We start from the raw sequence: 16,438 nt of genomic DNA, 5'->3' as shown, positions 1-16,438 counted from the left end.
AATGCCTGACAACCCTTTCAGTGAAGCTTTTCTTAATATCCAGTCTAAACCTCCCCTGGCACAACTTGAGGCCATTTCCTCTCATCCTAGAGCTTGTTACCTGGGAGAAGAGACCAACACCCGCCTTGCTGCAACCTCCTTTCAAGTAATTGTAGAGAGTGATAAGGTCTCCCGTCAGCCTCCTTTTCTCCAGACTAAACGACCCTAGTTCCCTCAGCTGCTGCTCATAAGACTTTTGCTCTAGACCCTTCACCAGCTTTGTTGTCCTTCTTTGGACTCTCCAGTATCTCGATGTCTTTTTTTGTAGTGAGAGGCCCAAAACTGATCACAGTATTCGAGGTGTGGCCTCACCAGTGCCGAAATACAGGGGGATGATCACTTCCCTAGTCCTGCTGGTCACACTATTTCTGATACAAGCCTAGGATGCTGTTGGCCTTCTGTGCTACCTGGGCACACTGCTGGCTCATATTTCATCTGGCTATCAATCAAATCTATCACGTACAGAAACAAAGACATTTACAAGTATGAGAAGTTGAGAACAAAGCAGGTCACCTTGAGCACACTGCAATTGTGATCAATCGCTAACTAACCACAAACACCTAGTACTTTGCCAGAAATGTGTATTACGTATGAGTTAATTTTGAAATTATGTCATTAACACAGATATGCTATCACCTCAGCCCAGGATACAGACAGTTGCTCTGTAAAGAAAAGCATTAGAGCAAAGTGAGAGGCTCAAAACTGAGAAATACCCATGACGTTTCTGACATGTTGGCCAGCTTAGACTGGAGGCTGGATACTGATCTATCAAAAGACTGTGCAGTTTTATAACGCAGCTCTCTCTGCAGTGAAGAAAAGCCTTTATAGATGCTGCCAGCATAGTTAAAAATTCAGCCATATGCATGAATCTCCCTGCTCCATACTTTTCTCTGTGCATTTTCTGTTTCTTTCTTAATATTTCCTAGTAGTTTGCTACCACTTTGTTCTTCAGCATTTTTAATGAAAAACACCAGCACAACAATTGTCTGGCAGAGATGTCAGTGAACCACAGCAGCTTGTATGACACTTGAAGGAAGAAACACAAACACTAAGAGGTAAAAATTTGGAAGACAACTAGAAAGCCAGTTTGCATGTTTGTAATTACTAACTCCAACACATATCCTGTGTCACTGAAGGGATTTTAATTCACCCTTACTGCACCTAAATGGTTTCCAATGTTTGCCACAATACTGCTGTCATTTTTCCAGCCTAGAAGAACTATTTGCTGATATTATATTGCCGCTAGTTTCGTTATTTATGTGGAATCAGATTACTGTAACACCTAAACTGCTGTGTTGGTTGTTGAACAGCTAGTATCCCACTTCTGCATGTTGGCAGAGAACCTTTGGCCTTGCTGAAGTCAGCAAGTAAACGTCCCTCCTCTTGAATGAAAGTCTCCTCATAACTGCATTTTTTTTCCCCCACAATTCCCTTACCCATTTAAACATAAAGGGTAGCTCTACAAGGTGTCACACTGTCTGTGTAATGATGCTCAGAAGCAGTACTAACCACTTCAGTTCAATATGCATCATTTGCATAATGTTCTGCCTTAGCTAATTTACCTTCTTCCCCATTAGTAGAGGTAAAATTGCTTCTTAGTCCTGTGCCTGCTCTGTCAATGCTAGTTGAAACAAATCTATACTGTAACGAATTTGAAAACCTTCCCAATATGGTGGTTTCTTACATCCCCTGCACTGTTGTCAACAGCCTGAGTATTCCTCATACTGTTTTTGTCTTAATCTCTGTAGCATATGCATTTGACCAACCTATCTGTCTATCAACTTTATTTCGTCCAGTGTTTTTTAGCTTAAGCATGTTTATGCATGCTGCGCTAATGGCTGCTCTGACTCCCTGTGTTTCCTGGCAGTTCAGCTGCACCTGGGTTTCTCTAGGGGAAGCGCCACACTGGCTGCAACAGAACAGCATGCCCCGCTGCTCACAGCATTCACACCTCCTCCTATGACATGTGGCACGGACCCGGGCTGATGCTGTCATGTAGATAGGGTATATCTGGAAATCTCTTTTCCAAGGCTTCCCCTCCCTGCCCCCAGCCTTTTTTGTAGGAAAATTAGTGAAGAAACTGGAATCACATCTTCCACAAAGAAAAGCTATTCCTAATTAGGGGCTACGGCAATGAAAGTTACATGTGGAATCAGCAGCTCTCAGTGAAGCTATGTGCTTTTTCAATAAATCATTTATTCATTAAAACGCTCTATCACAGTTTTTCTGAATTACTAGTAAATTCAGAAAAAATATGCGAATAGCTTTAGCCACAGGAAAGAAAAAAATATTAAAACAGTGCGGATGCTTCTTATTTAATAATCCTGCTGCTAAGACATCCATGTAGCATGATATGCCCTTCACGCAATGAAACCTGGAATTTGTCTGAAATCATACTCCTACTACTAGGAAGCCTATTTCAAGGAGAGTAATCTCCTTGTGATGCTCTGCTTTGTTTCAGGACTTGAAATAATCCACCAATTCTCTACACTGGCAGTGACGATTGGATATTATAGGATCTAAGCTCAAATCCTTGTCTGAATCAGCAGCAGAGTGAATTGGAGTGTAGATTTTTTTCTCCTGAGGAGGCTGTTTTGAGCACCAGACTACACGTTCACTCTGTTTTGTGAACTTAAGATTTACTTCTTTTAATGACTGGAACTGCTTCAAACAAAAAAGACTGATAGCAAGCCTTCCCAGACTGCTTAGCAGCAGAGTAGGCAGGAACTACTCTGCTGAACTAACACCTAAATATCTTCTCTCAGAAAGCTGCCAGGCATAGGGCCCCCAAATTCCCTGCCTCTGAATTACTGGTGAAATGGAGAAGTGAAAGCTGTTAGTGCAGTTTTTCTCTGAAGGTTGTGGTGTTTTGGCTCTTCTAAAAAGCTAGGCATTTATGTGTTTGTTTTGGTTTGATGTAAGTTCTTTAACATTCAATTTAAAATACAACATAAAAACATGGTGTGAGGTTTATTTTCCATTTCAATAAGAAAAGAAGATGAAAATATTTAATTCTTAGTCAAAGAAACATACATATTTTTATTTTGGTCTGAACATCAAACAAACAAACAGAAAAGACAATTTTCTGTTCTTGAGCCAAGATTTCTGTGCTTTCCTTTTTTCCTCCATTGTCCTTTTTTTACATTTATATTCTGTCTGAGATCCTGTAACAGACTTATCAGGTATCAAAGAATATTGAGAATTATTTCAACTACAATATTATGCATGCTTCTTATTCTCCTCAAAGTATTAATAAGACTTGTGCCTGTATTTTCCTATCTTTGCAAGTTCTGCATATAGGCCTCCTTTTTTGTGCTGTTTCAACTGCAATTGTCAATGTTTGTGCAAGATGCCTACGCAGAAAATACAGTGCTCCGAGGGATTCAAGGTTTTGTATGGTGTCTACCTTCTGCATATTTAGACATCCACTACCTCCTGAAGCTCTTGTAGGGCTTAATCCTGGTGGTTTAATACTATCTCGGTACTGGGATTTTTCCCAATGTTGCTACTGTGAAGGATGCAGCAGGATAAGTCCTGTTGCTGCTGGGCTGCTTCTAACATGGCCATCTGGGCTGATGGAGGAATGACAGTCCATAGGCCTTGTGTCTAAGGAGCTGAAGCAGGTGACTAGCAGCTCAGGGTTATGAGTAAGTTGAATTGAGTGGTAGGAATCAAGGCAGAAAGGGTTCAACAGCTAAATGAAGTCTATTTTATCACAAACACACAGAGCAGAAAATCATCCAGCACAAGACAGAGATGAAGACATAATTAGGGAAAACTTTCAGACTTACAAGTACGTGCAATTACTTGTATAGGTGAGAAACACAGAAGAGGCAAACATTAACTCTGTCTGGCTGAGGATCAAGAATGATGAAAAAAAAAACACAATAGTTTTTTAATTTATTTCAAGCTCTAGCAGCTTGGAGGATCCTAATACTTATTGAAGTCCAAAAGCCCATCTGATGCATTCTGCTTGGCACATTAGACCCTTATAAAACTTCTATCAAATTTAGGAAAAAAAAAAACCATAAATCTTTGGTATATCAGCTGCGATTTCTGTCAGCAGTTATATAGAACTGTTCTCTGAAATACGTTTTCTTTTACAGAAGACCTTAACCTTAAATGTGTCAAGAAGAAGAAATTAAGAAACAAGTCCACAGCCTCATCTATATCAATGTCAGCAAACAAAACGCTTTAAGTGGGAGCTACATGCACTCTGGAGGGCAAATATACTTCTAAAGTAATTGCCTTGCTCCTTTTCATGTTTCCTTCAAGCAGCCATCCACACATATTGAGCTATCTGAATATCCATGAACAACATGGAGAAAAGACACCCCAGTTCTTGCACTTGCATTCCCACAAGGGAGTCTGGAGGCTGAATGGGGGGCAAGGGAAGGAAGGATCCTGGTTTGGCTGGGGAAATTTTCATGTCACAGGGTTTATAAACTCATACTTTATCCCTGTGTAACAGGACTGAAAATTTCACTGTTCTTTTAACCAAAGCTGAAATTCTCAATAATCAGTAACTTGAGAAACAGAACTTCTAACATGGCCACTACCTCAGCCTCACCTGGTTCAGTGCCATTTTTCACTGAGTCTGCTTAATGATCTCCTACAGCTGCCTCTTGAGCCTTGCTAGCTCAACTCATCTGTGCAGATAGGAGAAAGATCTTTGGAAACCTATGCATGAAGCTCAGGCATTTCACTGCTAAGGCATAAAACCAGAGGGACTTCAGAGAGAAGAAACAGTGGAAAGATGTGAATGCAGAAATGGAAACTTTTTTTTTTCCCCAGAACTTCCTCTTTTGCACTGACCAACTTAACTTTTGCAGGGTTTTCTGATAATGTGTAATGATTTGTCCTTTCTTGTTTACCTTCTCAGAGGTAAACAGTAGGTTGGTGACGTGAATGGGTTTGTGGCATTGGGTTTCTTTTCATATTGACCGTTGTGATCAGGTCTGAACAGTCATTGGTCAACTCTTCCAAGTCTCCAGAAACTGTTTAAACATAGCAGTTCAGGCAGAGCCAGCAGTTTTAAGTGCTACTGAAAGCTCATGTAGACATATCCTTCATTTTTTTGTTTTTTTTTTTGTTTGTTTGTTTTTTTCTTAAAAAAAAAGCGCTTCTCCTTTGAAGGCTGTTACTGTTTTCAGGGAAAATATGTCAAATACTCCCACAGTTTTCATTAACATTTTCATCATTTCAGAAACCATTTCTGTAACAGTTCTGAGGAATTCATATGCCTTATTTGAAAGAAAATAAACTTTGAACAAGTGTATATTATCATTACCAGGCAATTCAAAATGTTTTAGAGAAATCTTTTCACACTGATCTGCAAGAAGACACATTTTTTATTGAATATTTGCATCCCATTAAAATAAAAACACTTATAATTTCTAAATTTTCCCTGCTCTATGTGTGTGTAGAGACACGTATTTTAATTATAAGACTGTTTTCGAATTCAACAAAATGCCTGAAGAACTGGGAATCATCTGAGCTGGTGACTGCCGTCTACTTGTTTGATGGGAATAGAAATTCCTATTCTTTCAAGAGAGTAAACCGTCAGACCAAAACTTCTTAACTCATCCACAGATGAGTGGGACATACTGAAGCCCTGTGCTTTCTCCAGCTAAAAAAAGCTGAAAGCACTGCAAATTATCTAGCTCATACGGCTCTTGACCAGGTGGTGCTTCCCCCTCTGCGTCACAAGATCATGGAGTTCTGTTACCAGTTGCTGCTGAACTGTGAGCAGATACAAACAGTGTGGAAAGGGAAGTGATGTGATAAAGCCCCTTTTATATGTGATATGATCACAACAACAAAGGAGACACAGGTTAATAGATAACAGCCAAAGTGGCTGTGGATGGTATTCTTTACTTAGAAAGATATATTAACCTTTGCCACATTGATGCCCTTTTCCAATTGAAAAAAAAAAAAAAGCCCTTTTACAGTATTGTAATTGTGGGAAAACCGCATGTTTAGGGAGAATTCTTAGAGATCTCAAAATCTGTGCAGGAGCTTCAGCCACAGTTGTTATCAGTTTTATGCAGTACTCAGATATGTGAAAAGGCTTTTGTTGTGGCCAATATTTGGCCAAGTAACAAAACAACTGTATTTGTCATTTGTCATGTCACCAATATAACCACAATTTGATAAGGAAGGAGACAAAGGAAGTCAAATACTAGATGAGAGAGGATGAGAGATATGAAAAACAAGACTAGGGAGAGAAAAGAAGAGAAGAAATTTGGAATGGGGGGTATAAAAGCATCAGATGGAAAATAAGACTAATCTGGAAAAGAAGGAAGATTGAGAGATGCCTTTTTGGACATCCCTTTGCATGAGAGTAGAGGGAAGGGGAAGGAGACACAAAAAGATCAGATTTTTTTTGGTAGGAAAACAGAGAGCCTGGAAGCTTGGAAACTACTGGTCCACAATGCCTCTTGTAGCAGTGCTGTGGTCTTTCCTAAAAGCTGAGACACAACGCCTCAGCCTAGTCTAGCGTTACTTCTTTTGGGAACTGGCAGGACAGTAACAGCTAATAGTAAGTGTTCAATATTTGTAATGCTGTCTAAAGCACTGTGGTTAAGACGTAATCCAACATTTGAGTCCTGTCCAAACACAAAGAAACTGTGCCGATGTGAAAATAACACCCTTGAGCTTTCTTCAGATCATGCATTACTATATTTTGTGCTATGTTTCATGCTGAATGTGGAGTTGCCTTTTAGAATGAATTCCAGAAGGAATATGGTAATATGCCACAGCCATGAATTTCATTAAAGATTTGTTGGAAACCACATGAAGAGGCAATGTCAGCTGGCAAATCAACTCTGCAGTGTTGTCAGGCTTAACCTTTATCCTGTAAACCATATGCTTCTCCATGTGCTTAGTCTTATCAGCTAATGTTTCAGACACGGGTTGATATAAGATCCATGGTCTACTTATTTTCAGTGGTCCTCTAACTTGTTGGGTTTTGCAGAAGTGCTATGGCCCCTTAAATACTTTCAGGTGCTGAATCATGGCTCAAATATACTAAAAGCTCAAAAGCAAAAATTTGCTTCTTGCTAGCCTCCACTTAACATCATGCAATGAAAAAGTCCTCATTTTTTCTAGGAATACAAGAAAAAAGTGTGTCCAAGCTGAAGGAGAGAATTCAACTTTGGATGGTTATAGAAACAATGCTTAAAGAAGTTCTAAGTACAGTCCCAACACTGGTTAATCATAAAATCTTTGAAATCTCTACTCTTGTAAATGGGATAGCTTTGTAAATTCATCTTATTCATGACAGGTAGACAACTGGGTACTTAATCTTGATTCCTATGGACCACATTCAAATTTAAATTCAGATTGGAGAACATCAGAAATCCAACTTACAGGACTTTTTTCACTGAAGAACAGGTTACCTTTCCAGATAAACATTTTTCATGCTTTGTTTTTTTTTTTTTGTTTTTGTTTTTTTTGTTTTTTTTTTTTAATGGCAGATAAACATCTGATCTTACATCCTTTGGGGTTCCAGGAATCTAAGAGTGAATTGCTTATTACATGGATAGATTGGGTTACTGTGGTCCCAAAAGGGTTCTGGTCAACAAATCGACAGTGAAAACAGCAGCACTGTTTTGAAACGGCCATGACAGCAATAGCAACAAAATTCAGCTGTTCCCTCACCCTGGACTATGAAGTCAGTGGAGGAGTCATTCCCAGACAGTGAGGGTGACCTTATGGTCTCCTCTTAAAAAATGAAGGGAAAAGAAAGAGGTAAAAGGAAAATTGCATGAATTTCCCTAAGTACGTTTATACTTTAATAATATCTAGAACAGTGCAAAAAGAGATTAACTTTGAGGGCTGAATTTCAGTGACATGCAGGAGGGAAAGTTGAGAAGAAAGGTCTCAATAGCTCTTGTATCAAACCCTCTACCCACAGGACTGCTTTTTGTCTCAACCTTAACACAAAGGCATTTTTATTTCAATGCATAATCTAGTTAAGGAAAAAAAAAAGTTGTTCTGGATCATGCATTCCCTCTCCACAGCTACTCATCCTCTTGCCAGAATCCTGCAGTGGTGGGGTTGTTCTTTGTGTCAATAGCACATGATTGATTAATACATATGGTCATTTCAGTATGTGGTTTTCCAATTAAACATATGTGTAGCGCACAAGAGAAACACACTGCATACACATAAGACACAGGGCAGAGGAAGAGGCACAGAAGAGAATAAAAGATATTATGAAATGAAGACTTTCATGCAACTGGTTTTAGTTAGAGAAAAATGAAACTTTTAACCATAATCAATGCTTCAAGCTATTCCGGAAATAATCCAAGAGAAATTAAATGAGATGAGGTACATGAAAGCTTCTGGGTTTTCAATCGTAACAGCTGTGTCCAGAGAAGCTGGGCAAAGGGTTTGTTGTTCATATATGTCTGTTTTAAATAGCATTTTCAATTGAAGCATACATCTCTGTCCATTAAAACAAAGAAAAACATCCAGGGCTAAGCACACAGGACAAACACCATATGATCTTCAAGAAACAGCCTTATAATCAAACACTATGTAATTAGTACAAGTATTGAATGCCAAAAATATGTTGTGATTCCATGAAATGTACCCTTAAGGATTTGTGAAAAAGAATAGATATTCTAGGACCTGTGCCCATTTTTCCCATTCTGTTCCACATGAAAGAAATGATATTAAATCAACTGAATATCTGGAAAGAATTAAATCATCATCTCTCATTGGCAAGCCTAAAGGAAAACTTCACAAGAAAGCAGTTTTATATAATAAAAGTTCTCATGTTTCATGGAGTAAAAGGGAAAGAATAACTGCCAAAGGGAAATTTTTTGTTGCCTTTGGTTATTCTTCTTCTCAGACAATATATTATGGAGTTCTCCTCTGCTTCCTTTTATTATCTCTATTCAATGATCTAAAGTCGCAGACATAGTACCCAGAGTTATTTAAATGAAACCATTTCAAACTCTATCGTAGAATGTCCTACAGGAACAAACTTTTCTCTCTAGCATCTGATACAGTGACAGACATTGGCACTATACAGTAGCAACCTAAACAGACTGGTCTCCTCAGCAGGATTCTTTTTAATGATAGAAATGCCTGGCTTTTTTACTGCCCTCAAGTTCTGTTTAAAGTAGCACGTGGGCCAAAATCTGCATTTGTTAATGGTGTTTCTGAGGTGTAAGTGAAAGCAAGGATTTTCTCCAGCAGACCAAGCTCACCACGTGTTCCAGATGATTTACCTCAGAGATGGCTTTAGTTCAGTAATGGGAGTTTTACAAGTCAGGCTGCACCGGTCTTTAATTTATATTTAGTTTTGGCATATCATGCTTGTGTATTAGCTATCATTAAACCACCATAAAATGTTCAGGGCTCAGCTTTCATTTAATCTGCACTCTGAAGTGAAAATCTGATCATATTCACCAGCTGAGGCTGCGTCCCTCAGACTTTACTAAGGAGAAGACATAATCTATGAATACTAGAGATTATAAATGAGATGCACACTTACACATCTGCATAACAGAGATAAACTGAAAATTCTATTTTCCTTCCAGAAAATGATTGTGTGAGCAACTAGTGTTTCAGCATCTTATTTATGGGTTTAGCAACAACATCCATTCCTGGGTGTCCTCTTATATCTCAGGTCATTTTTCAGTAGGTCTTAGTCCTTCACTCACTCTCTTCCATGCTCTGCTGATCTCCCATAGCAGTGGGAGATTTTCCTTAGACAAGTCAATTTATTCACACTTTTTGACCTTTAACTTCTGTGGTGAGGATTCCCCAATCTCCTGCTAAAGGCTATATTAAAGAAACCAGAATTTGGAATGGGAAAACATGGAGCTTACTCTTTTTCTTCTGTAATTCTCCACAATGCTATCTATGTGTCTTCCTTACTGCTATAGATTTCTCCCCCGATCTTCTTTTGGACCCCTCCTTCTTCCTGCTGTGATCTGAATTTTGTCACTACATGCTATACTGTTTCCTATGCCTGAACTATTATTCCTATGCATGGCTTTTGTCAGTATTTTTCTAAAGTTCAGTTATTAGAATATCTTACTTCTGGTCTCTGGTACAGCAAATCCTATTTTGTTCCTTCTCTCTGCTCACACATGATCAATCAGACGAACTTGATACATTAAAAATGTACACTTTCAAATCACCTTCCATGCCTATCATTTTGATCACATCAGGCTATATCTGAATGTTTCCACTTAATCCCTTTCCCCAGCTGATGAAATTCAAGCTTCTGATTTTCATGTAGGACTTGTTCATTTGGAGCAAAAATCTCAGTTACTTGCTATCACATAATCTAATTCATACATTTCTGTGATTTTACACTAAAACTACCAAAAGCTTTTTACCATCAATGAACAGTTGCTCCAGAATCTATTTCTCTTACAGTTAGAAAACTTTTAAGTTCCCACCTGAATTTATATGTGGCTGATGTAGGCCCTTTTCCCGTGATGCCAGCAGATTCTTTTTTCCTGGTTACTTACAGTAAACCAACTGACTGCCAAAAGGAATCAGCAAAATAACTGTGGGCATCTGGGTGTAGTAAGGGGAAAACCGGGGGAGGCGCGCTCGCGGGTGCTGGGGGACGGACCGGAGTAAACTACGCGATCTCAATGTGAGTATGGAAGCTTCTTGTTTATTAACAAAGAAAGCAGTGGTTATATAGACTATGCATATGTTAATCACGCGCCCCGATCGCACTTGTGATTGGTCCATAGGTTTACATATTCAGAGCCGTGACCGCCCCCCCTCCCCGGATGTAGTTTTGCTTCCCGCGAAGCAGGCACCACGGGGTTCTTTGTTCTGCACCGTGCAAGGGGAGTCCAAGGTCGCTAGCTCTGGGCTTAACCCTTGCTCAAAGCCTGGGTTGCTCAGACTGCTCAGTGGCAGAAGATCGTGCCCCTTCTCACTTAACCAAACCTCTACATCTGGGCAAACAGCACTATAATCACCACATTGCTCATCAAAGGGCAGAAACAGAAAGAAAGCACCATTTATACAATGAAATTTAACACTGGTTCCCTTGTGCTTGGATAGAGAATTTTCCTCTGCACCAGAACTGGACTGATTTCCTCCTCCAGCTGGATGAATCTGGATTAATTGGGGTTTCCTGACTTCAGGAAAATTGCACAAGCTGAAACCACCCCATGAATGATTCCCTCACATGTTCATTGGCACAGCTTTCTGTGAAAGCAGGACATTAGCAATCTTGAAATAGCACTGAGACACACTATATCTGCAGTGGCTTTGAACCCTAAGACTTTCCTTTTCCCTTCTGTGTCTCATCCAGTGCTTGTGTATTTTCCCAACACTTGCTTAAATCTGGTGCTTAAGTTTTGGTTTTTCTCTGGGGGATGATATACAGTAGAGAAATACCACTCAGCAAAGAATTTTACCTGTATTTTAGCTATATTGGCTGTGCTAGATGAAAGGTCTTTCATCAGCTATCAGTTTCTGATACTGGCAACACAGACATAACAGAGCTTACAGAATAGAGACTATATGGTAACTTGTTGCAGATGATCAGCTGAGTAAATGCTGATTGCAGTTTAATTTTAAGCAGTGAGAGTCAATGACACGTTGTACAGGCAGTGAAGCAAGATGAACAAACAAACCTCCCTAAAAGACAATCCTGCAAATCAGATGTTTTAAGGCCATTTGATTACACTGTCTCAAGGTTTTGTGAAGCTACCACGATCTGTCTGTGTGAGTCTGTGTGTGTGTGTTTATAAATTAGAAAAATACTTTTGAAAAACACCTCATAAATTTCAAGTAGAAACTGAAAAGCAATGTTTTAATACTTCATTTCATCCAAAAATAATCTCAAAGTATTAATTTAGGTAATTTTCTTGGATATTTGCCTTTAAAAATACGACTAATGTCTGATCTTTAAAATGATAGAGAAATTCATATGTCGCTCTTCAACCAATGATAGTTTCCTTTATTGTCATGCTAATAGGAATCTGCACTTTTGTTGAACTGCTCTCTGGGCTGATATTTTCTGCAGGCTAAGTTTTTTTTAAAGATGCTTTCCAAATATTTAATTGATAGAAATGGAGGTCTGGACAACATCGTATTTTCTTCTTGTTTACAGACACATTATTTTATAGATAATTGATAAATCACCATGGTAATTCTAAAAGCTAAAGAAAATTAATATTTTTCCTTAAAGCCTATTAGAAAAATCTAGTTTCTCACATTATTTGTGCATTAATGTCTCAAAGGATGTTGCCAAATCTACTCAGAAATGAAACAGCTTAAAGCAGAAATCCAAAACAAACAGAAATATTGGCTGAAGGGTGGTGTGTCTCTTATTTACAGTGTCAGAGGTCCTGGGATCAGGCTGTGGTTAGCCGTGGCACAGGCCAGCTATGTCTGTCTCACTCTGTGCAACTGGCTCAGGCATTTCTGCCCCACGTTCCTGACTGCAGCATCCACCTCCCACTCTATCCACCAAGAGCCACTGTTCCTCCTGTACTTCTCGACTATGCCAGTCAAAGCTGGATGGCTGCTGTCAACTGGAACCAGGCCTCCAAAAGTTGAAGAGAGCCTGAAATGCTGTGTTGTACTTGGGACTGGATCATCTAACAGGACCCATACTCTCTCAGAAGCTCTACTGGGAAATATGTCTTTGGTTTTAGCCTGGTCGGTCCCCCATCTGATAACCTAGTACTGGTGTGGGTATAGCCACTGTATCACTCGAGCCACCTGCATGCATCTGTGAAGCAGGATAGTCTTTTCTCTGTCACATGAACTAACCTGTGAATGCTGTCTTTTGCTAGGAGGAGCCACAAGGAGGGCTACTAAAGCTGGTGTACCTTCTCCCTTCCCCCTCTTCCCACTCCCTGGTGCCACAAGTCATCCCATGGGCCATGGTGTTGAAGTTGCTTCCCTCCTCTACAGCTTGTCTAAAACTCTTGGTGCTATTCCTGCCACAGCGGAGCAAGCCTGGACCATGACCTTTTATTTTGAATCAAATATTTCAAAGTCAGAAAACTTCCCATAGAATAGAGACTGCTATGGAAGAAAAAAACTTGCTAAAAAAACCCCAACAATTTATTCTATGAAAACATATGTAATTTCAAAAAATCATTTCCATGTTATTAGAGTAATGGGAAGAAAACAAATTGTAGAAAGTCAGTTGGACTGGCAATAACAATCCTGCTGAAGTTCTGCTCAGCTCTGGATATAATGACAGATCTATTTTGCTACAATCACTTTCAACTACCAGTCACCTGCAGCTCTATTTTACAATGTATATACTTTAATTAAATTAATTAGAAAAAGAATCATCTGCCTTGCAGACCAACATATTTTAAAAACCCTACAAGTAGGGTTACAATTTAAATGTTTTAATATTTAAAAATTATTAATTCTAATATCTGTTATGTTTAATATTTTAAATTTTTATAATTTTAATATTTTATAAAATCTTATTAAATATATTCCAATACTATATACATTTTATTCCTTTCTCTTGGAATGCGAGAACAATACTTTTAAAAAAACTGTTTAAATAACTTTTAAGATGAAAATCCTTTTCTTTTTTTGAAAACATGACTGTAAAGATAGTTGAGGAAGCTGTTTTACTGTTTGTATCCCAGCTCTACAATAAGCATTTGTCCAGTTTTCTTCTTCCAGGGTTAGACACTCTTATATTTAATCCTTGATTCCATAAGAGATTAAGAGAACGAACGTATTTCCCAAATATCAGACCAGAGCAATGTAGTTTAATGTCAGTAGAGCTTCCCTTGAGACTGATGCCCTCAGAGCCACTAACTTGTCTATGGCTAGAAATAACAATCAAAAGGAGACAAAGCATAAATGCTCTTGAAGGATGCAACTGATATTATGACAACATGAATGCCAACCGCATTGCTGACACACTAGTGCCTGCACAAGGTATGATGATGACTGGTTTATACACTGCACTAATAATTTCCAGATTATGTTCTGCAGGTTGGAGTAATTACAACTTCTTTGGATCACTGTAGGTGAGAATTACTTGCTAGTGAGTTGTACTAACGTAAAATTTAAGATACTACAAGTAATTAATATTCGTGCATTTTGTAACAAATTCGATGAAAGCAGAGACATCTGTAACATGTAATGTTACAACTGTAGCATTACATGAAGGCATTCAAATGCAAACAATCATCCTATCCTCTCTACAAACATTTTTTGAACATTTTAGAAGCATATGTAGAGGGTATAAAACACTTCAATATATGCAGTACAAAATGCAAACCTAAGAACAGATGTACAAATTCATATTCAAACATCATAGGAAACTGTGTAAAATTTATGCTAATGAGAAAAACAACTTTAATTCATGTCCTCAATTTCAAACTTACTCAGGATATTGAGGACATTATAACTTGACACGGTCTCCCACAGCATCCTCGCAGCTAAACTGAGGAAGTGTGGTCTGGATGATCGGGTAGTGAGGTGGATTGTGAACTGGCTGAAGGAAAGAAGCCAGAGAGTGGTGGTCAGTGGGACAGAGTCCAGTTGGAGGCCTGTGTCTAGCGGAGTCCCTCAAGGGTCGGTACTGGGACCAGTACTATTCAATATATTCATTCATGACTTGGATGAGGGAATAGAGTGCACTGTCAGCAAGTTCGCTGATGACACAAAACTGGGAGGAGTGGCTGACACACCGGAAGGCTGCGCAGCCATTCAGAGAGACGTAGACAGGCTGGAGAGTTGGGCGGGGAGAAACTTAATGAAATATAACAAGGGCAAGTGTGGAGTCCTGCATCTGGGCAAGAACAACCCCATGTACCAGTACAAGTTGGGGACAGAGCTGTTGGAGACCAGCGTAGGGGAAAGGGACCTGGGGGTCCTAGTGGACAACAGGATGACCATGAGCCAGCAGTGTGCCCTTGTGGCCAAGAAGGCCAGTGGCATCCTGGGCTGTATTAGAAGGGGTGTGGTTAGCAGGTCAAGAGAGGTTCTCCTCCCCCTCTACTCTGCCCTGGTGAGGCCGTATCTGGAGTATTGTGTCCAGTTCTGGGCCCCTCAGTTCAAGAAGGACAGGGAACTGCTAGAGAGAGTCCAGCACAGAGCCACGAAGATGATTAAGGGAGTGGAACATCTCCCTTATGAGGAGAGGCTGAGGGAGCTGGGTCTCTTTAGCTTGGAGAAGAGGAGACTGAGGGGTGACCTCATTAATGTTTATAAATATGTAAAGAGTCATGAGGATGGAGCCAGGCTCTTCTCAGTGACATCCCTTGACAGGACAAGGGGCAATGGGTGCAAGCTGGAACACAGGAGGTTCCACATAAATATGAGGAAAAACTTCTTTACGGTGAGAGTGACCGAACACTGGAACAGGCTGCCCAGAGAGGTTGTGGAGTCTCCTTCTCTGGAGACATTCAAAACCCGCCTGGACGCGTTCCTGTGTGATATGGTCTAGGCAATCCTGCTCCGGCAGGGGGATCGGACTAGATGATCTTTCGAGGTCCCTTCCAATCCCTAACATTCTGTGATTCTGTGATTCTGTGAACCCTCATTATGCTAAATAAAATATTTTACAGTCTCTATCCATGAAACAAACATAGTATAATAGTCTTCACCATTTCTTTTGAATAAATGGGTATGTCAACATACAATATACAATACAAAGCCTGTGCTCTAGTGAATTCCAAAATCTTGTCTTATTGAACCTTGTTTCTGGTTTATTTTTCCATCCCAAGCAAAACATCATATGTCTTTTAACGATAAATATGATAACCCAGCTCTGAACTGTGCTTATTTAGCTAAGCAAAAACACTCTGAAGTTTTCCATCTTTGGGGCCAGGAACTGCATTTTCCTGAAAGGGTCTAACACCAACCAGTCCACAGGCTGTGCTGGAACAGCAGACAATAGCTCTGGATGTTAATAAAAACCACTCTGCCACACCACATGCTTGCATACTCAGCAGTGCTATCTTATGTTCAAATACGATTACAGAAAGCACAGAGATTCCTTTCCCAACTCCTTCTCGAAACTGATGCAAATTATAGCTCTCAAACATCAGACTGTACAGTTGGTTTTAGAAGAATGATAGTCTGTCTAATGTGAGTGGAACATAACTCCAAGTTTGTGAGTCTGAAGCTCTGACTCCTGTCTTTGGCCTCAGTGGGAATTCCTGAGACTGCCTTCATTAACAAGCTACAGTTTAACCAGCATATATTTGTGTGCGTACACATAACTGATAGACCATTGAAGTACAAAATGCACATTTGTTTCCACCCAATTAATTTCAAAAATAAGAAAGGATTAGTAACAAGGTAGAAAAAACCTGACCCGTTATGATTTCTCCAGTAAATATTCAGAAAACTCATCTCTCCATCTCTCCTCTGCACATTTACATGGAACAAGGAAAACGTTATCTCAAGCACC

This window comes from Nyctibius grandis, chromosome 5 (assembly GCF_013368605.1).
Source record: "Nyctibius grandis isolate bNycGra1 chromosome 5, bNycGra1.pri, whole genome shotgun sequence".
Lineage (NCBI taxonomy): Eukaryota > Metazoa > Chordata > Aves > Nyctibiiformes > Nyctibiidae > Nyctibius > Nyctibius grandis.
The sequence above is the reverse complement of the archived record's forward strand: the minus strand, read 5'-3'. Positions refer to the sequence as shown.